Genomic DNA, 12,140 nt, shown 5'->3' on the forward strand with positions numbered 1-12,140 from the left:
AATGCTTTGGATAATTTTACCAAATTTGGATGAGCAGTTGTACTAATGTTGACTTCTTCTACCCCCTTCTCCATTGGCTGCAATGTTGGCTTGCGGGCTACATCATCCTGATCAAAAAGTTCCTCTAGGGGTATCAAGCCTTTAGGAATGATGTTATTCTTCAGCTGTAATACGTCCATTTGATTGATTTGCACTTCATCTGTACCATTCCCTTTGCCGTCATCATTTTCCACATCAATTGAGGTTTCTTTGAACTTTCCTTTTTTGAGCAGAAAATCCTTAATCTCCTCATCATCTTCGAACACTTGCCAATATCGCTGATTGTCTGGAATGGTTGGACGGTGGTTGACATGGATTTCAAATTTATTGCTGGATTTCATGGGGATCTTCAAGTTGCTCACTGCCTTGGCAAGAGCATCAACTATACTATTTTGTATACGTGGCACACATGTCAAGGTGTATTCTGAAAATTGCTTCAAGATGTCTAAAACTACATTACGATAGGCTCGCATCCTAGGATGTTTCACTTGATACTCACCTCTGACCTGTTTTATTACCAACTCGGAGTTGCCATCTACTGAAATCCTCTTTGCATTCATCTTTCTAAGAATCTTTGGGCCAGTGATCAAAGCTTCATACTCAGCTTCATTATTTGAACATTCAAAGGCCAGCTTGTAAGAGAAAACTCTCACGCTACTAGGCACTTTGTTTGGGACGGAGAAAGGACTGCGTACCCAAATACCAATACCAACGCCATCATTCCCTACTGCTCCATCAAAATCCATGGTCCATAAGCCTTCCTCATCTTCTTGCAAGTGCTGGAAATCTATTTGTTGTGCCTTGACTGTTTGTTGTCCATTGTTTTCAGCTGATTTCCCAATCTTTTGCTACTTTTCTTGTCCTTCTTTCTTCAAGATTTCTCTTAAATTTTCTGTTATTTTCGGAATGTCATCTGCTTCTACTATATGACATCTATCTCATTTAAACTATCTGAAAACAAAACAAAAGACTCTAAATCTGTATGTACATAGTTGATAGGATGATTCATAGGTTTATCCTTGCTTGTGATCATATATTTCATCTTTTGTTCCCAATATAACTTCCTCATTTCTCCAAACACCAGGATTGTTGCATAGGAGAAATCCAGTTGTAGTGTCCCTTTCAATTTTGCTACCCAAGACCTGGAAATAAGCATGCCAAACCTTGGAGGAATATCTGCTACCACCACATCCATCAAAACATTTTTCATAGGAAGCTGATCCAAACTCACAACTAAGTCTTTGATGAGGCCTATACACCTTACTCTGCTGGAATCGAATGAATAGAGATCATGATATTGGCGGGTGATTTCCAGACCAAGCTTATCCATGATAGCCTTCGGCATGAGATTGTGAGAAGCTCCAAAATCAAACATGGCATTGTGTAGCACAAAATCATGCAATCGTAAATTGATATAGAAGGGTGGCATATCACTATCAAGAGACTCACCATTTGTTGCTGGTCCAAAAATCATTTTAGGCTGATCATATTCTACATTTACCATGTCGGACATTGGGTCCAAATTCAACATTTTAGAAATTTGTCCTCTATAACTGTTGTTCTTCATTATTTTAGTCAAGGGGATGGATACCTTTAACTTAGAAATCTCATTCCCTAGGCTAAAAGTGGGAGTTCTTTCTACCTCTTTGATTGGGATCTCTTTCCTTTCCTTCTCTTTTGATGTGGCTACTTGTTGTGATTGTTCTACTGATTTTGATTTGCTGCTCTCTGGACCAACCGCCTCCTTTCCTTTTCTTTGTGTAGCCGATGGATCATTTTTTCTTGTTTCACCCTCCTTTTTCTGAATTGATTTGGCCAGCACATCTCTGTTTCTAAGAGAATATCGCTGGTGTTGTGTGGAAAAAGCATTCATATACCCCCTTTGATATTCTTCTGATTCCTCTTCCAACACAGTTTCTCTAGCTAGAATAAAATCAGTGTCTTGGTGTGTAGCTGAATTTACTGCACATTCTTCCTCTTCGGTGATGTAAGTAGGCATCTCATCTGGAGTAAAGAGATGGTTTTCCTCACCTATTACATTCCCATCCTCATCTAACTCCGTTCCATGTACAAAATTCTACTGCAAAGGTGTTTGTACCGACTGTTGTGCTGTCTGCTCTTGAGTTCGCTGATCTCTTTGTCTTATCCTATATTGTGGCTGCTGTTGGCCACGAAAGTTAGGATTCCTAACTTGTGGCTCTAGCTTGTCAAGTTTTACCCTTTTAAGCATCTGTTCTACCCTTTTGAGTAGCTGATCCATTGAAGAAGATTCTTCCTTCACAGTGGTTTGCTTCTCTACTTTCGCTCTTGCTCTTTTGGACAACAGATTTGCCTCAACGCTGATCGCAATTTTCTGCATGTCCTCCATTGCAGCCGGATCTCTCTCTCTTAATTGGTACGCCATGTCAGCATCAAAACCATCTGGAAACTTCACCATTGCTAGTCCCACAAGTGGCTTTAGATGGTCTGGAATTTCGTTGTAGACTGCATTAAATCTAACACAATAATCTTGGACCAACTCACCGGCATTCCATTTGATTTGTTCATACTCGGCCAAAATTTGAAGGGGATCCTTTTTCACTTCCCACCAGTTCAAAAATTTTCTTTGTAGTTCAACCAAGGTGGTGATACTTGCAGTCGTCAAGCCTCTGAACCATTTCCTCACATCACCTGCAAATGTTTGTACAAAGAGCCTCATTGCCACGTTCTCCGCATCGATCTCATGGAGTTCATAGAATTCTGCCATTTTGTCTACATGCTGCTGAGTAGTAATGTTGTTAGGAGTGCCATCAAAAAAAGGGATTTTACTTCGATAATCATTTGGCATGTCATCTAGGACTTGGGGCAGAACAAGGGGTGAGAAACAGGTAGCCATCATTCTCGGTGGATTTGGCCTTGGAGGTGTTGGAGGAGTGTGCACAGTTTGCAAGGGGCTTGAAATTGGAGTTTGGGGCTGTGTTGCAATGTAATTATAGATTAATCTATTGGCTCTTTCTGTTTCAAGGTCTACAAGAAATTGTGGATTGGGGACGGTATAATCAATAGCCCTTTCGGATTTATACTCAAACAAAGATATTTCAAATCGTTCGTCAAACTCAAGCTCTTCAAGATACTCAAAAATTTCGGGACATGAATGGGATTTGAACACGGGAGTTATGGTGCTTTCTTGACGAAGGAGTCTTGGGATCAAATTGGGGTTTTCGTAAATATGAGGAAGGTCCGGGTCTGGATTTGCTCTAGTATATCGTCTCGAAACCAACGTGCTATTGAGAGAAATTACGGGGCACAACCAACTTACTCAGCCTTTCCAATCCTAAGCTCATCATCCGGAAGCCTAGAATTATTATGAAACAAGGGGACTTGATTTTCAAATTTCCCCCAGTGGAGTCGCCACTATTTTAGCACCTAAATCTTCCTTAGGCTGAAGGAAGGCTGTTATGCTCTTAACCTGCAAAACAATACCCAAGCGAAGAAAAGATACCGAGAACACAGAATATGCGAAGAAAATATACCCAGAACACAAAATAGCAATGATTTTATTATTCAGAGAGAAATTTTCACATGCCTCTTCGAGGGGGCAACCTCCAATAGAGCAGAGCTCGATTACAAAACAAGACACGATGCTCCTCGCAGGGAGTCTCTATCCTTTATATATGACTCATACATGCAATACCACGAGCCAATATCGTGGGTTTTATTAATACCATCTATCTAATACTACCGCCCATTTACCATCTATCTAATACTACCGCCCATTTGCAACTAACTATGGTCCCGTCATTAATTGCGGGTTAACCACTTACAAATATTAATATGGGCTTTATTGACTCTTGACTATGACGTGATCCCATGACATAAATAAGGGGGTTAGGGTGGGACCCTAACATGCCCTCCCCCTTAAGACTAGCCTTGTCCTCAAGGCTGAAGCTGCGGAAACTGCTGAAGAATAGTGGCTGGTTCCCAAGTTGCATCTTCCGGAGAGGTGTCTTTCCATTTGACGAGGACCTCCTTAAGCATGCGGCCGCGCAGGTGCTTCTCTCGTGTGTCTAGAACCTGTTCAGGTTGAAGCCAGATTGACCCTTCTTCGTCCAATTCAGGTAGACTAGTTTGAACTCGGAAATTGTTCCCAATCACTTTCTTGAGGCACGATACATGGAAAACTGGGTGGATTTTTGCTGTAGGTGGCAAAGCCAACTTGTAAGCCACTTCTCCAATGCGCTGAAGTACTTGGTATGGTCCGTAGAATTTTGGAGAGAGCTTTTGACAACCCTTGTCTTTGAGTGATGTTTGCTTATATGGTTGCAGCCTCAAAAAGACCTGATCCCCTTCTTGAAATTGGCGCTCTGAGCGATGTTGGTCAGGCTGTTGCTTCATACGGTTCTGAGCTTGATGAAGATTCTCGCACAGATGGGCAAGCATGGTTGCGCGGTGTTGTAGGAGTTGATCCACGGCTTGTACTTTGGAGCACCCCGTGAGATAAGAAGTAGGGGAAGGCGGAAGTTTTCCATAGACTGCTTCATAGGGATTCATTTTGGTAGTGGCATGATAGTTGGTGTTATACCACCATTCCACCAGAGGTAACCACTGTACCCAAAGGTGTTGTTTCTCTGAAGTGAAACACCTAAGGTAGGTTTCTAGAGATTTGTTGACTGCTTCGGTTTGACCATCTGTTTGCGGATGATATGAAGTACTGAGTTTGAGTTGAGTGCCTTGTATTCTGAAGAGCTCCTGCCAAAAATTACTGGTGAAGATTGGGTCGCGGTCGGACACAATAGAAGTGGGCATGCCATGCAATTTGAAGATCTGATCAATGAAAGTTTGAGCAACCAAAGTGGGTGTGAATGGTTGGGGTAGGGCGCAGAAATGAGCATACTTCGACAGTCGGTCCACAACCACCATGATGACTGACTTGTTCCCAGATTTTGGAAGACCTGTAATGAAATCCATGGAGACTTCCGTCCGAATTGACGCCGGAATGGGCAATGGTTGTAATGTGCCTGGTGTGTGGACGGTTTCCCCTTTGTGGCGTTGATAGACGTCACATTCTGCTACGAAAGTAAGGATGTCCTGTTTCATGCCGGCCCAAAAAAATGATCTTCTGGTGCGAGCATATGTCTTCTGAAAGCCCGAATGTCCTGCAATGGGAGATGAGTGCAATTATGCTAAAATGCGACTTTTGAGGGTGGATGTTGGTGATATTACGGCTCTGTCCTTGTAGCGAAGAATATCATTCTGCCATGAGTAGCCCTTGCAGGAATTAGGATCTACCTGCAATTGAGAAATGAGTTGAGAGAGCCCGGGATGTGAAAACCATTCCCTGCGAGCCTCTTCAATCCAATCTGGAATGGGGAGTGAAATTGGGAGCAGAGTACTTTCCTCCTCAAATTGGCGCGACAATGCATCTGCTACCCTATTGTCTTTCCCTTTCTTGTAAATGATCTCATAATCATATCCCAGCATTTTGGCTAACCATTTATTTTGTTGTGGGGAAGATAGGCGTTGCTCCAAAAAATATTTAAGACTGTGATGATCTGTGCAGATTTGGAAACGTCGCCCCAACAAGTAAGGTCGCCAGGTCTCGACTACATGTAAGATGGCCATCATTTCCTTCCCGTAGGTAGATTGGCCCAGATTCTTCCCACTTAGTTGTTGGCTGGTGAAGGCCAATGGTCACCCTTCCTGCATTAAGACTGCTCCAATACCTGTTCCTGAAGCATCAGATTCAATACAAATGATTTGGTGAAGTCCGGTAGTGCTAAGACAGGAGTGGAACACATGGCGGTTTTGGGAGCGGTAAATGCCTGTTGTGCTTCTTCGTTCCAGAAGAATGAATTTTTCTTTAGGAGTTGCGTTAGGGGCTTCGCTATGTGGCCATAGTTGCGGACAAATTTACGATAATAGCCTGTGAGACCCAAAAATCCTCTCAAGCTTTTCAAGGTCTTAGGTTGAGGCCATTCTTGCATTGCCTGGATATTTTTTGGGTCCACCTTGACACTTTCACGCCCCACAATGTGGCCCAAATACTCAACTTCTTCCATGCCAAACGAAGACTTAGACATCTTGACAAATAATTTATGTGTGTGGAGCAGTTGCAAGAGTAGATCTACATGCTGAAGATATGCCGCCCAAGTGCCACTCTAGATGAGGATGTCATCGAAGAAGACAAGGACACATTTTCTGAGATATGGTTTGAGGAGGTGATTCATAAGGCTCTGAAAAGTAGAGGGGGCATTACAGAGACCAAATGGCATGACCAGGAACTCATAATGGCCTTCATGAGTTCTGAAAGCTGTCTTGGGAATGTCAACTTCCTTCATGCGAATTTGGTGGTAGCCTGAGCGAAGATCCAACTTAGTGAAGAATTGAGCCCCATTGAGTTCATCCAGCAAATCGTCAACCACTGGGATGGGAAATTTATCTTTGACTGTTAACTTATTGAGGGCCCTGAAGTCTGGACACATCCGCCACTCCCCATCTTTCTTGAGGACCATGACCACTGGAGATGAATAAGGACTAATGCTGGGACGAATGACACCTGCTTCCAACAATTCCTTGATGATTTTTTCTATTTCATTCTTTTGGGTGAACGGATATCTGTATGGCCTCACATTTGGGGGTTGGGCCCCTGGAACCAATGTGATGCTATGATCATGTTCCCCTCGTGAGGGTGGAAGCTCATGAGGCTTGTCAAAGACAGTCCGGTGTTTATTTAAAATCTGTTGCATCTCAGGATGAATTGGCGGGGGCATGGTGTCGACTACCTGGATGGCATTAAATTGAGCTACCACTCCATGATGGCCATTTTTTAACAATTTTTCCATCCTATGTGAGCTGATGATAGAGGGGGCTCCCGCCTGTAGTCCACGGAGGGTATGTGTGGAGTTGTTCTGCTTAAAACTCATATATAACTCCTGGAAATCCATTGTGATTGGCCCAAGAGTGCGGAGCCATTCCGCGCCGAGGACAATGTCGCAACCCCCAATGTGTATTGCAAACATGTGGGTTTTCAATTGAATCCCCCATTTGAATTTTGACATTTTCACAGCGACCTTCACATTTCATTGTGCCCCCATCTACAATCTAGACTTGGAAGTTAGAAACTGCCCGGACGAAATAATGTGCTGCTTCAGCGATCTTTTGGTGGATGAAATTATGGGTACTTCCACTATCAATCAAGACTACTACTAGGCGATGTTTAAGAAAACCCCTGATTTTGAGAGTTTGAGGGGAAGAAATTCCTGCCAATGCATTCAGCGAAATAATTGGTTCATCAGATACAATCTCCTGTTGGTTATCTTCTTCTATCACCTCCGGTTCCTCAAGTGGTGGATCTTCCTCTGTGGAGCTGTAGTCAGTGGCATCTATTTGAAAAAACTTGTGCTCTTTGCATTTATGACCTGGGGAATATTTTTCATCACAGTAGTAACATAGTCCTTGCTTCCTTCTTTCGGCCATTTCCGCAGGTGACACCTTTTGAATCTTAAGTGTCTGAGTCATATTGGGAGCCTGTGAGGGACGACCTTTAGCGGGGAAGTTGGGGCGACTGGATTGGGTTGTTAATGCACGTTTCACCTTACGGGCTACCTGGCAAGCCTCTGTCCATGTGGGAGGGTGGTGGAGTAGAACCTGAGCTTTGATGGCTTCTTTAAGACCGCTGATAAAGCATTCCATGTAGAACTCATCTGTGAGACCCTGAGTGTGGAAAGCTGAGGCTTCAAAAGTAGTAATATATTCCTCCACTGTACCCGTCTGTCGGAGCTTAGTGAGACGCCCCAAAAAAGAGTCTTCCTGTTCAAAGCGACTGCGAAGAGTTTTGGCAAATTGGGCCCAATTCTGAAAATGTCCATTGCAACGCTCATGCCATTCCTTCCATTGCCATCGTTCATTGTCCAAGTACATGGTGCCAACCATAAGCTTAGTCCCCTCATCTGTGATATGATTCAATTGGAAGTACTGCTCCCTTTGTGCTAGCCATGCGGACGTGTGAGAACCGTCAAATTTCTGCATATCCAACTTGGGAGGTCGCTGACTGGGTGGTGGATGGGATTGCCAAACGTGAGGAGAGTGGCTAGACTCACCTTCATGGTATTCATGGCCATTATACGCCTCCTCGTGGGCTGGCTTCTTTCCCTTTGAGAATGCCTCCTGTAACTGGTTACTCATTCCTTTAAGCTCAAGTTCTATGTGGTCACTCATTCCTTGAAGGTTAAGTTCGATCTTGTTCACCGCAGTTTGGAGGGAGTTGACATAGTTTTCAATTTTGTCGATCCTTTCATTGGCCATCGCTTGAGCGCGAGTTTCTACCATACACCAACCTGATGAAAAATTGGGACCGCCTAAAAATTTTTACTAAGAAATTGAATGGTACCACCTTGCTCAGCTCATCGTCCTGATACTGATGGGATAGGTCAACAATAAGCGCCCCGGAAGATCTCAGACTTTTTTTTTTTTTTGAAAACTCCTAACGGAGTTTTACTCCTTCCTGATCAATACTGCAGTCGCCAAATCCTCAAAATGTCAATGCCGCCAAAAGTCCTGTGAAAATTATATCCAGGTACAGGAACCCTTCACAACTACTCTGATCTGGTGGATCTGAGAGATCTGAATGGTGGAACAACTGCTGCTGCTGATCTGGAATATCCGATCTGGTGGATCTGAGAGATCTGAATGGTGGAACAACTGCTGCTGCTGATTTGGAATAGATGATGTGTGATCCCCCGATAGAAAGGGAACTATGGTCTTGGGGAGTGTCAGGTGCTACAGATCGCAATATACATAAGGGTTTGACAGTAGTACTCGGCCCAATGTTTCAGGGCTCTAACTAAGGAGGATCGACCGTACCCTTAGCCGCACAACCCGACTACCCTATCGTACGGGCGAGTAATCTCTCCGAGTGCTGTTCTCGGTGTATTGTAGCCACAAGACGGCCGAAGGTTTATCTATGGCGAGGTTTCAAGGGAGCTAGGGGGCTTCCTATATACCCAGAGGGTACATGGAAGACAGTCCGTGCACGGTTCTGTCTAATGCGCTACTACTCGAAGGGGTACCCATAGGGGTTACAAGGGAGTCCAACAGACGTGACCACCTCTTGTATTTCCTGCGTGCATGCCTCCCCAAATCCGCAGATTTATGCGCTTAACGACAGATCCCGTGGTTTAAAGATGCCGGAATACGTCTCTAGCCAAAAAAAAATTCCTAAAATTTGGAGATCCCACCGAGCCCTGGAAAGTGCTCTGATACCACTTGTTATGCTCTTAACCTGCAAAACAATACCCAAGTGAAGAAAAGATACCGAGAACACAGAATATGCGAAGAAATATACCCAGAACACAGAATAGCAATGATTTTATTATTCAGAGAGAAATGTTCACAAGCCTCTTCGAGGGGGCAACCTCCAATAGAGTAGAGATCAATTACAAAACAAGACACGATGCTCCTCGCAGGGAGTCTCTATCCTTTATATATGACTCATACATGCAATACCACAAGCCAATATCGTGGGTTTTATTAATACCATCTATCTAATACTACCGCCCATTTACCATCTATCTAATACTACTGCCCATTTGCAACTAACTGTGGTCCCATCATTAATTGCGGGTTAACCACTTACAAATATTAATATGGGCTTTATTGACTCTTGATTATGATGTGATCCCATGACATAAATAAGGGGGTTAGGGTGGGACCCTAACAAAGGCAAAAATTAGGGTAACCACAAACCACACTCAGTCTGGTAGCTAGCCCTATCAGAGCAGGAGAGGGCTCTCTCTGGGTCACGCTCAGTGAATAAATGATCGAAAAAGGTCTGAGATGACTTACAATACACTGCTTACCTTAGGCTATGTTGGGCAATTTATTGGACTTAAATTGCTGCATAAATTATCGACCAGGGAAACTCGTAAACTTGTGATGATGCCAGCACAATATATGCAGGAGTAGGCAACTAACCTATGTCTAACTAAATTATTTACGATTCAATATAATATGCAAGGGAAGAGGCTCCTAACTAAGGAGGTCCTGGTTGTCCTTCCCTACAGTATCATAGAGAAATCATTCATAAAACCATAAACTTGAAATAAAGACAAGAGAATGAACTTAATTGTTGTTTAGATTCAAGTAGAGAGAGAGACTAACTTAGTCTTTTGATTGTCCTCTCATGTACTAGTCCAAACTAAACTAAGATTCATTCACAAGCATAAGAAATGAAATAACTTGAAACATAAACACAAAAGAATGAATTTCAATTACCATATAAATGAATGGAGAGAGAGCCTAACTTAGACTCTTGGTATCTCCTCATATGATACTTGAAACATAAAAGCAAAAGAATGAATTTTAATTATCATGCAAATCAAATGGAGAGAGAGTCTAACTTAGACCCTTGGTTGTTCTCTCACATGCTGATAAGATTTTAATTCAAAACTCATTCACTAATCAAATCCTTAAACATCTAAACAATGAAATGAAACAAGATCTAATATGAAATAACATGTTTCTCTCATCCTTTTAGAGTGAGCTCAATTCTCTTAAGAACACTGTGAAGGATGTTTCTCTAAAAGGATTGATATTAATATCATAATTAAGTCAAATTTAACACTTTGTTTGTCCTTAATTTGTTTTATTTGGTATGAAATTTTTGTCTAAGAATCATGAAGAAACTGGCCATTTAAGAACATTGTGAAGGATGTTTCTCTCATCCTTTTAGAGTGAGCTCAATTTCATACCAAATAAAACAAATTAAGGACAAACAAAGTGTTAAATTATGATATTAATTCTGTTGGTGTCAGATGAAATATGTTCGGCAAAATGATTGGCATTAGAAAGATCTATTGTGTTCTGTATATTAGTATGTCATATAAAAGTATTCAACATAAAGCTATTATGAATTTAATGCCAACATGAAGCTATCGAAACAAGATAATTATCATCTATAGTATCCTCCAAATCTTTGATAAATCGATCCTCAACATTTGTTTCCAAGTGTTCCATCCTCAAAATTTGTTTCCAAGTGATCCATTATTTATTTTCAAACCTGCGTGAATTTTGTGGAAAGTGTATTTGTTTGTTTGTTTGTTTTTTTAATTTTGCCCTTGTACCAATTGTTGCAGTTTCTTCCATTATTTTCTCAATTTTCATATCACCAAAATTTTGTTTTGTGTCAATATCCTTCACATGCCAATATTTACTCTGTAAATGCTTCAAAACAATCACAAGACACATAACAATTTTTTTGTTTTTTTTATTTTTAAAATCACAACATGAAAATCATATCTAATATAATACAATATATTAATACAATCATATAACATAACAAACATAACAACAATTATATATAACAAATTACAATTAAATAAAACAATTAATACAATTATATAAATATATTAATACAATTAATATATTAATACAAATATAACAAACATAAATATTAAATAACATAGCAAACATTAAATAACAAATTACATATAATAACAAATTACAACTAAAAATATATATCAAAACAAATTAAAACTAAATATAGAAAATAAATACAAATCAAATCTAAAAACACACAACAAAAACTCAACGCAAAACAAAACAAAAAATGAAAAACTCAAAGCATGTGAAATATCCGACATGTCCATGAACTTTGGGGTGATAGGAACGAATCCACAAAATCGTGGGTCGAGCCAAGAAAAATCGATGAAAGAAAATTCTAATTAATTGGATAAGGACGGTAAGGAGGCTTCAGTGTTGCAGAACGCTGGGCCTGGCAAAGAGCTCACAGCAATTACTAATTTAATCTCTTTGAAATCCTACGTACTAGTTTACTGATTTTCAGTGTAGATAATTATTATGCCTGAAAGACTGACTCTTTGCATTGCAACCTCAATGTATTATGGCAATGTTACTGTGGCTCATTGTACACCCTTTTACTGATTCTTATATCAACAAGACGGCCAATTAGAAGGGTCAACGACATTTGAAAGCTGATAAGCTGTGACGGCCTCTGGCCGTTATTGAATGGGATAAACTGGCGTCCCCAGGAGAGTTGGTGCTTGTTGCCTCGATGCCGGTATCACCCCCCAGGATTTAGCCACAGGCGCACAACGCGTTCACCT

Source organism: Pinus tabuliformis, chromosome 7, assembly GCF_031772625.1.
Source record: "Pinus tabuliformis cultivar Carrire ecotype Pingquan chromosome 7, CPIR1, whole genome shotgun sequence".
NCBI lineage: Eukaryota > Viridiplantae > Streptophyta > Pinopsida > Pinales > Pinaceae > Pinus > Pinus tabuliformis.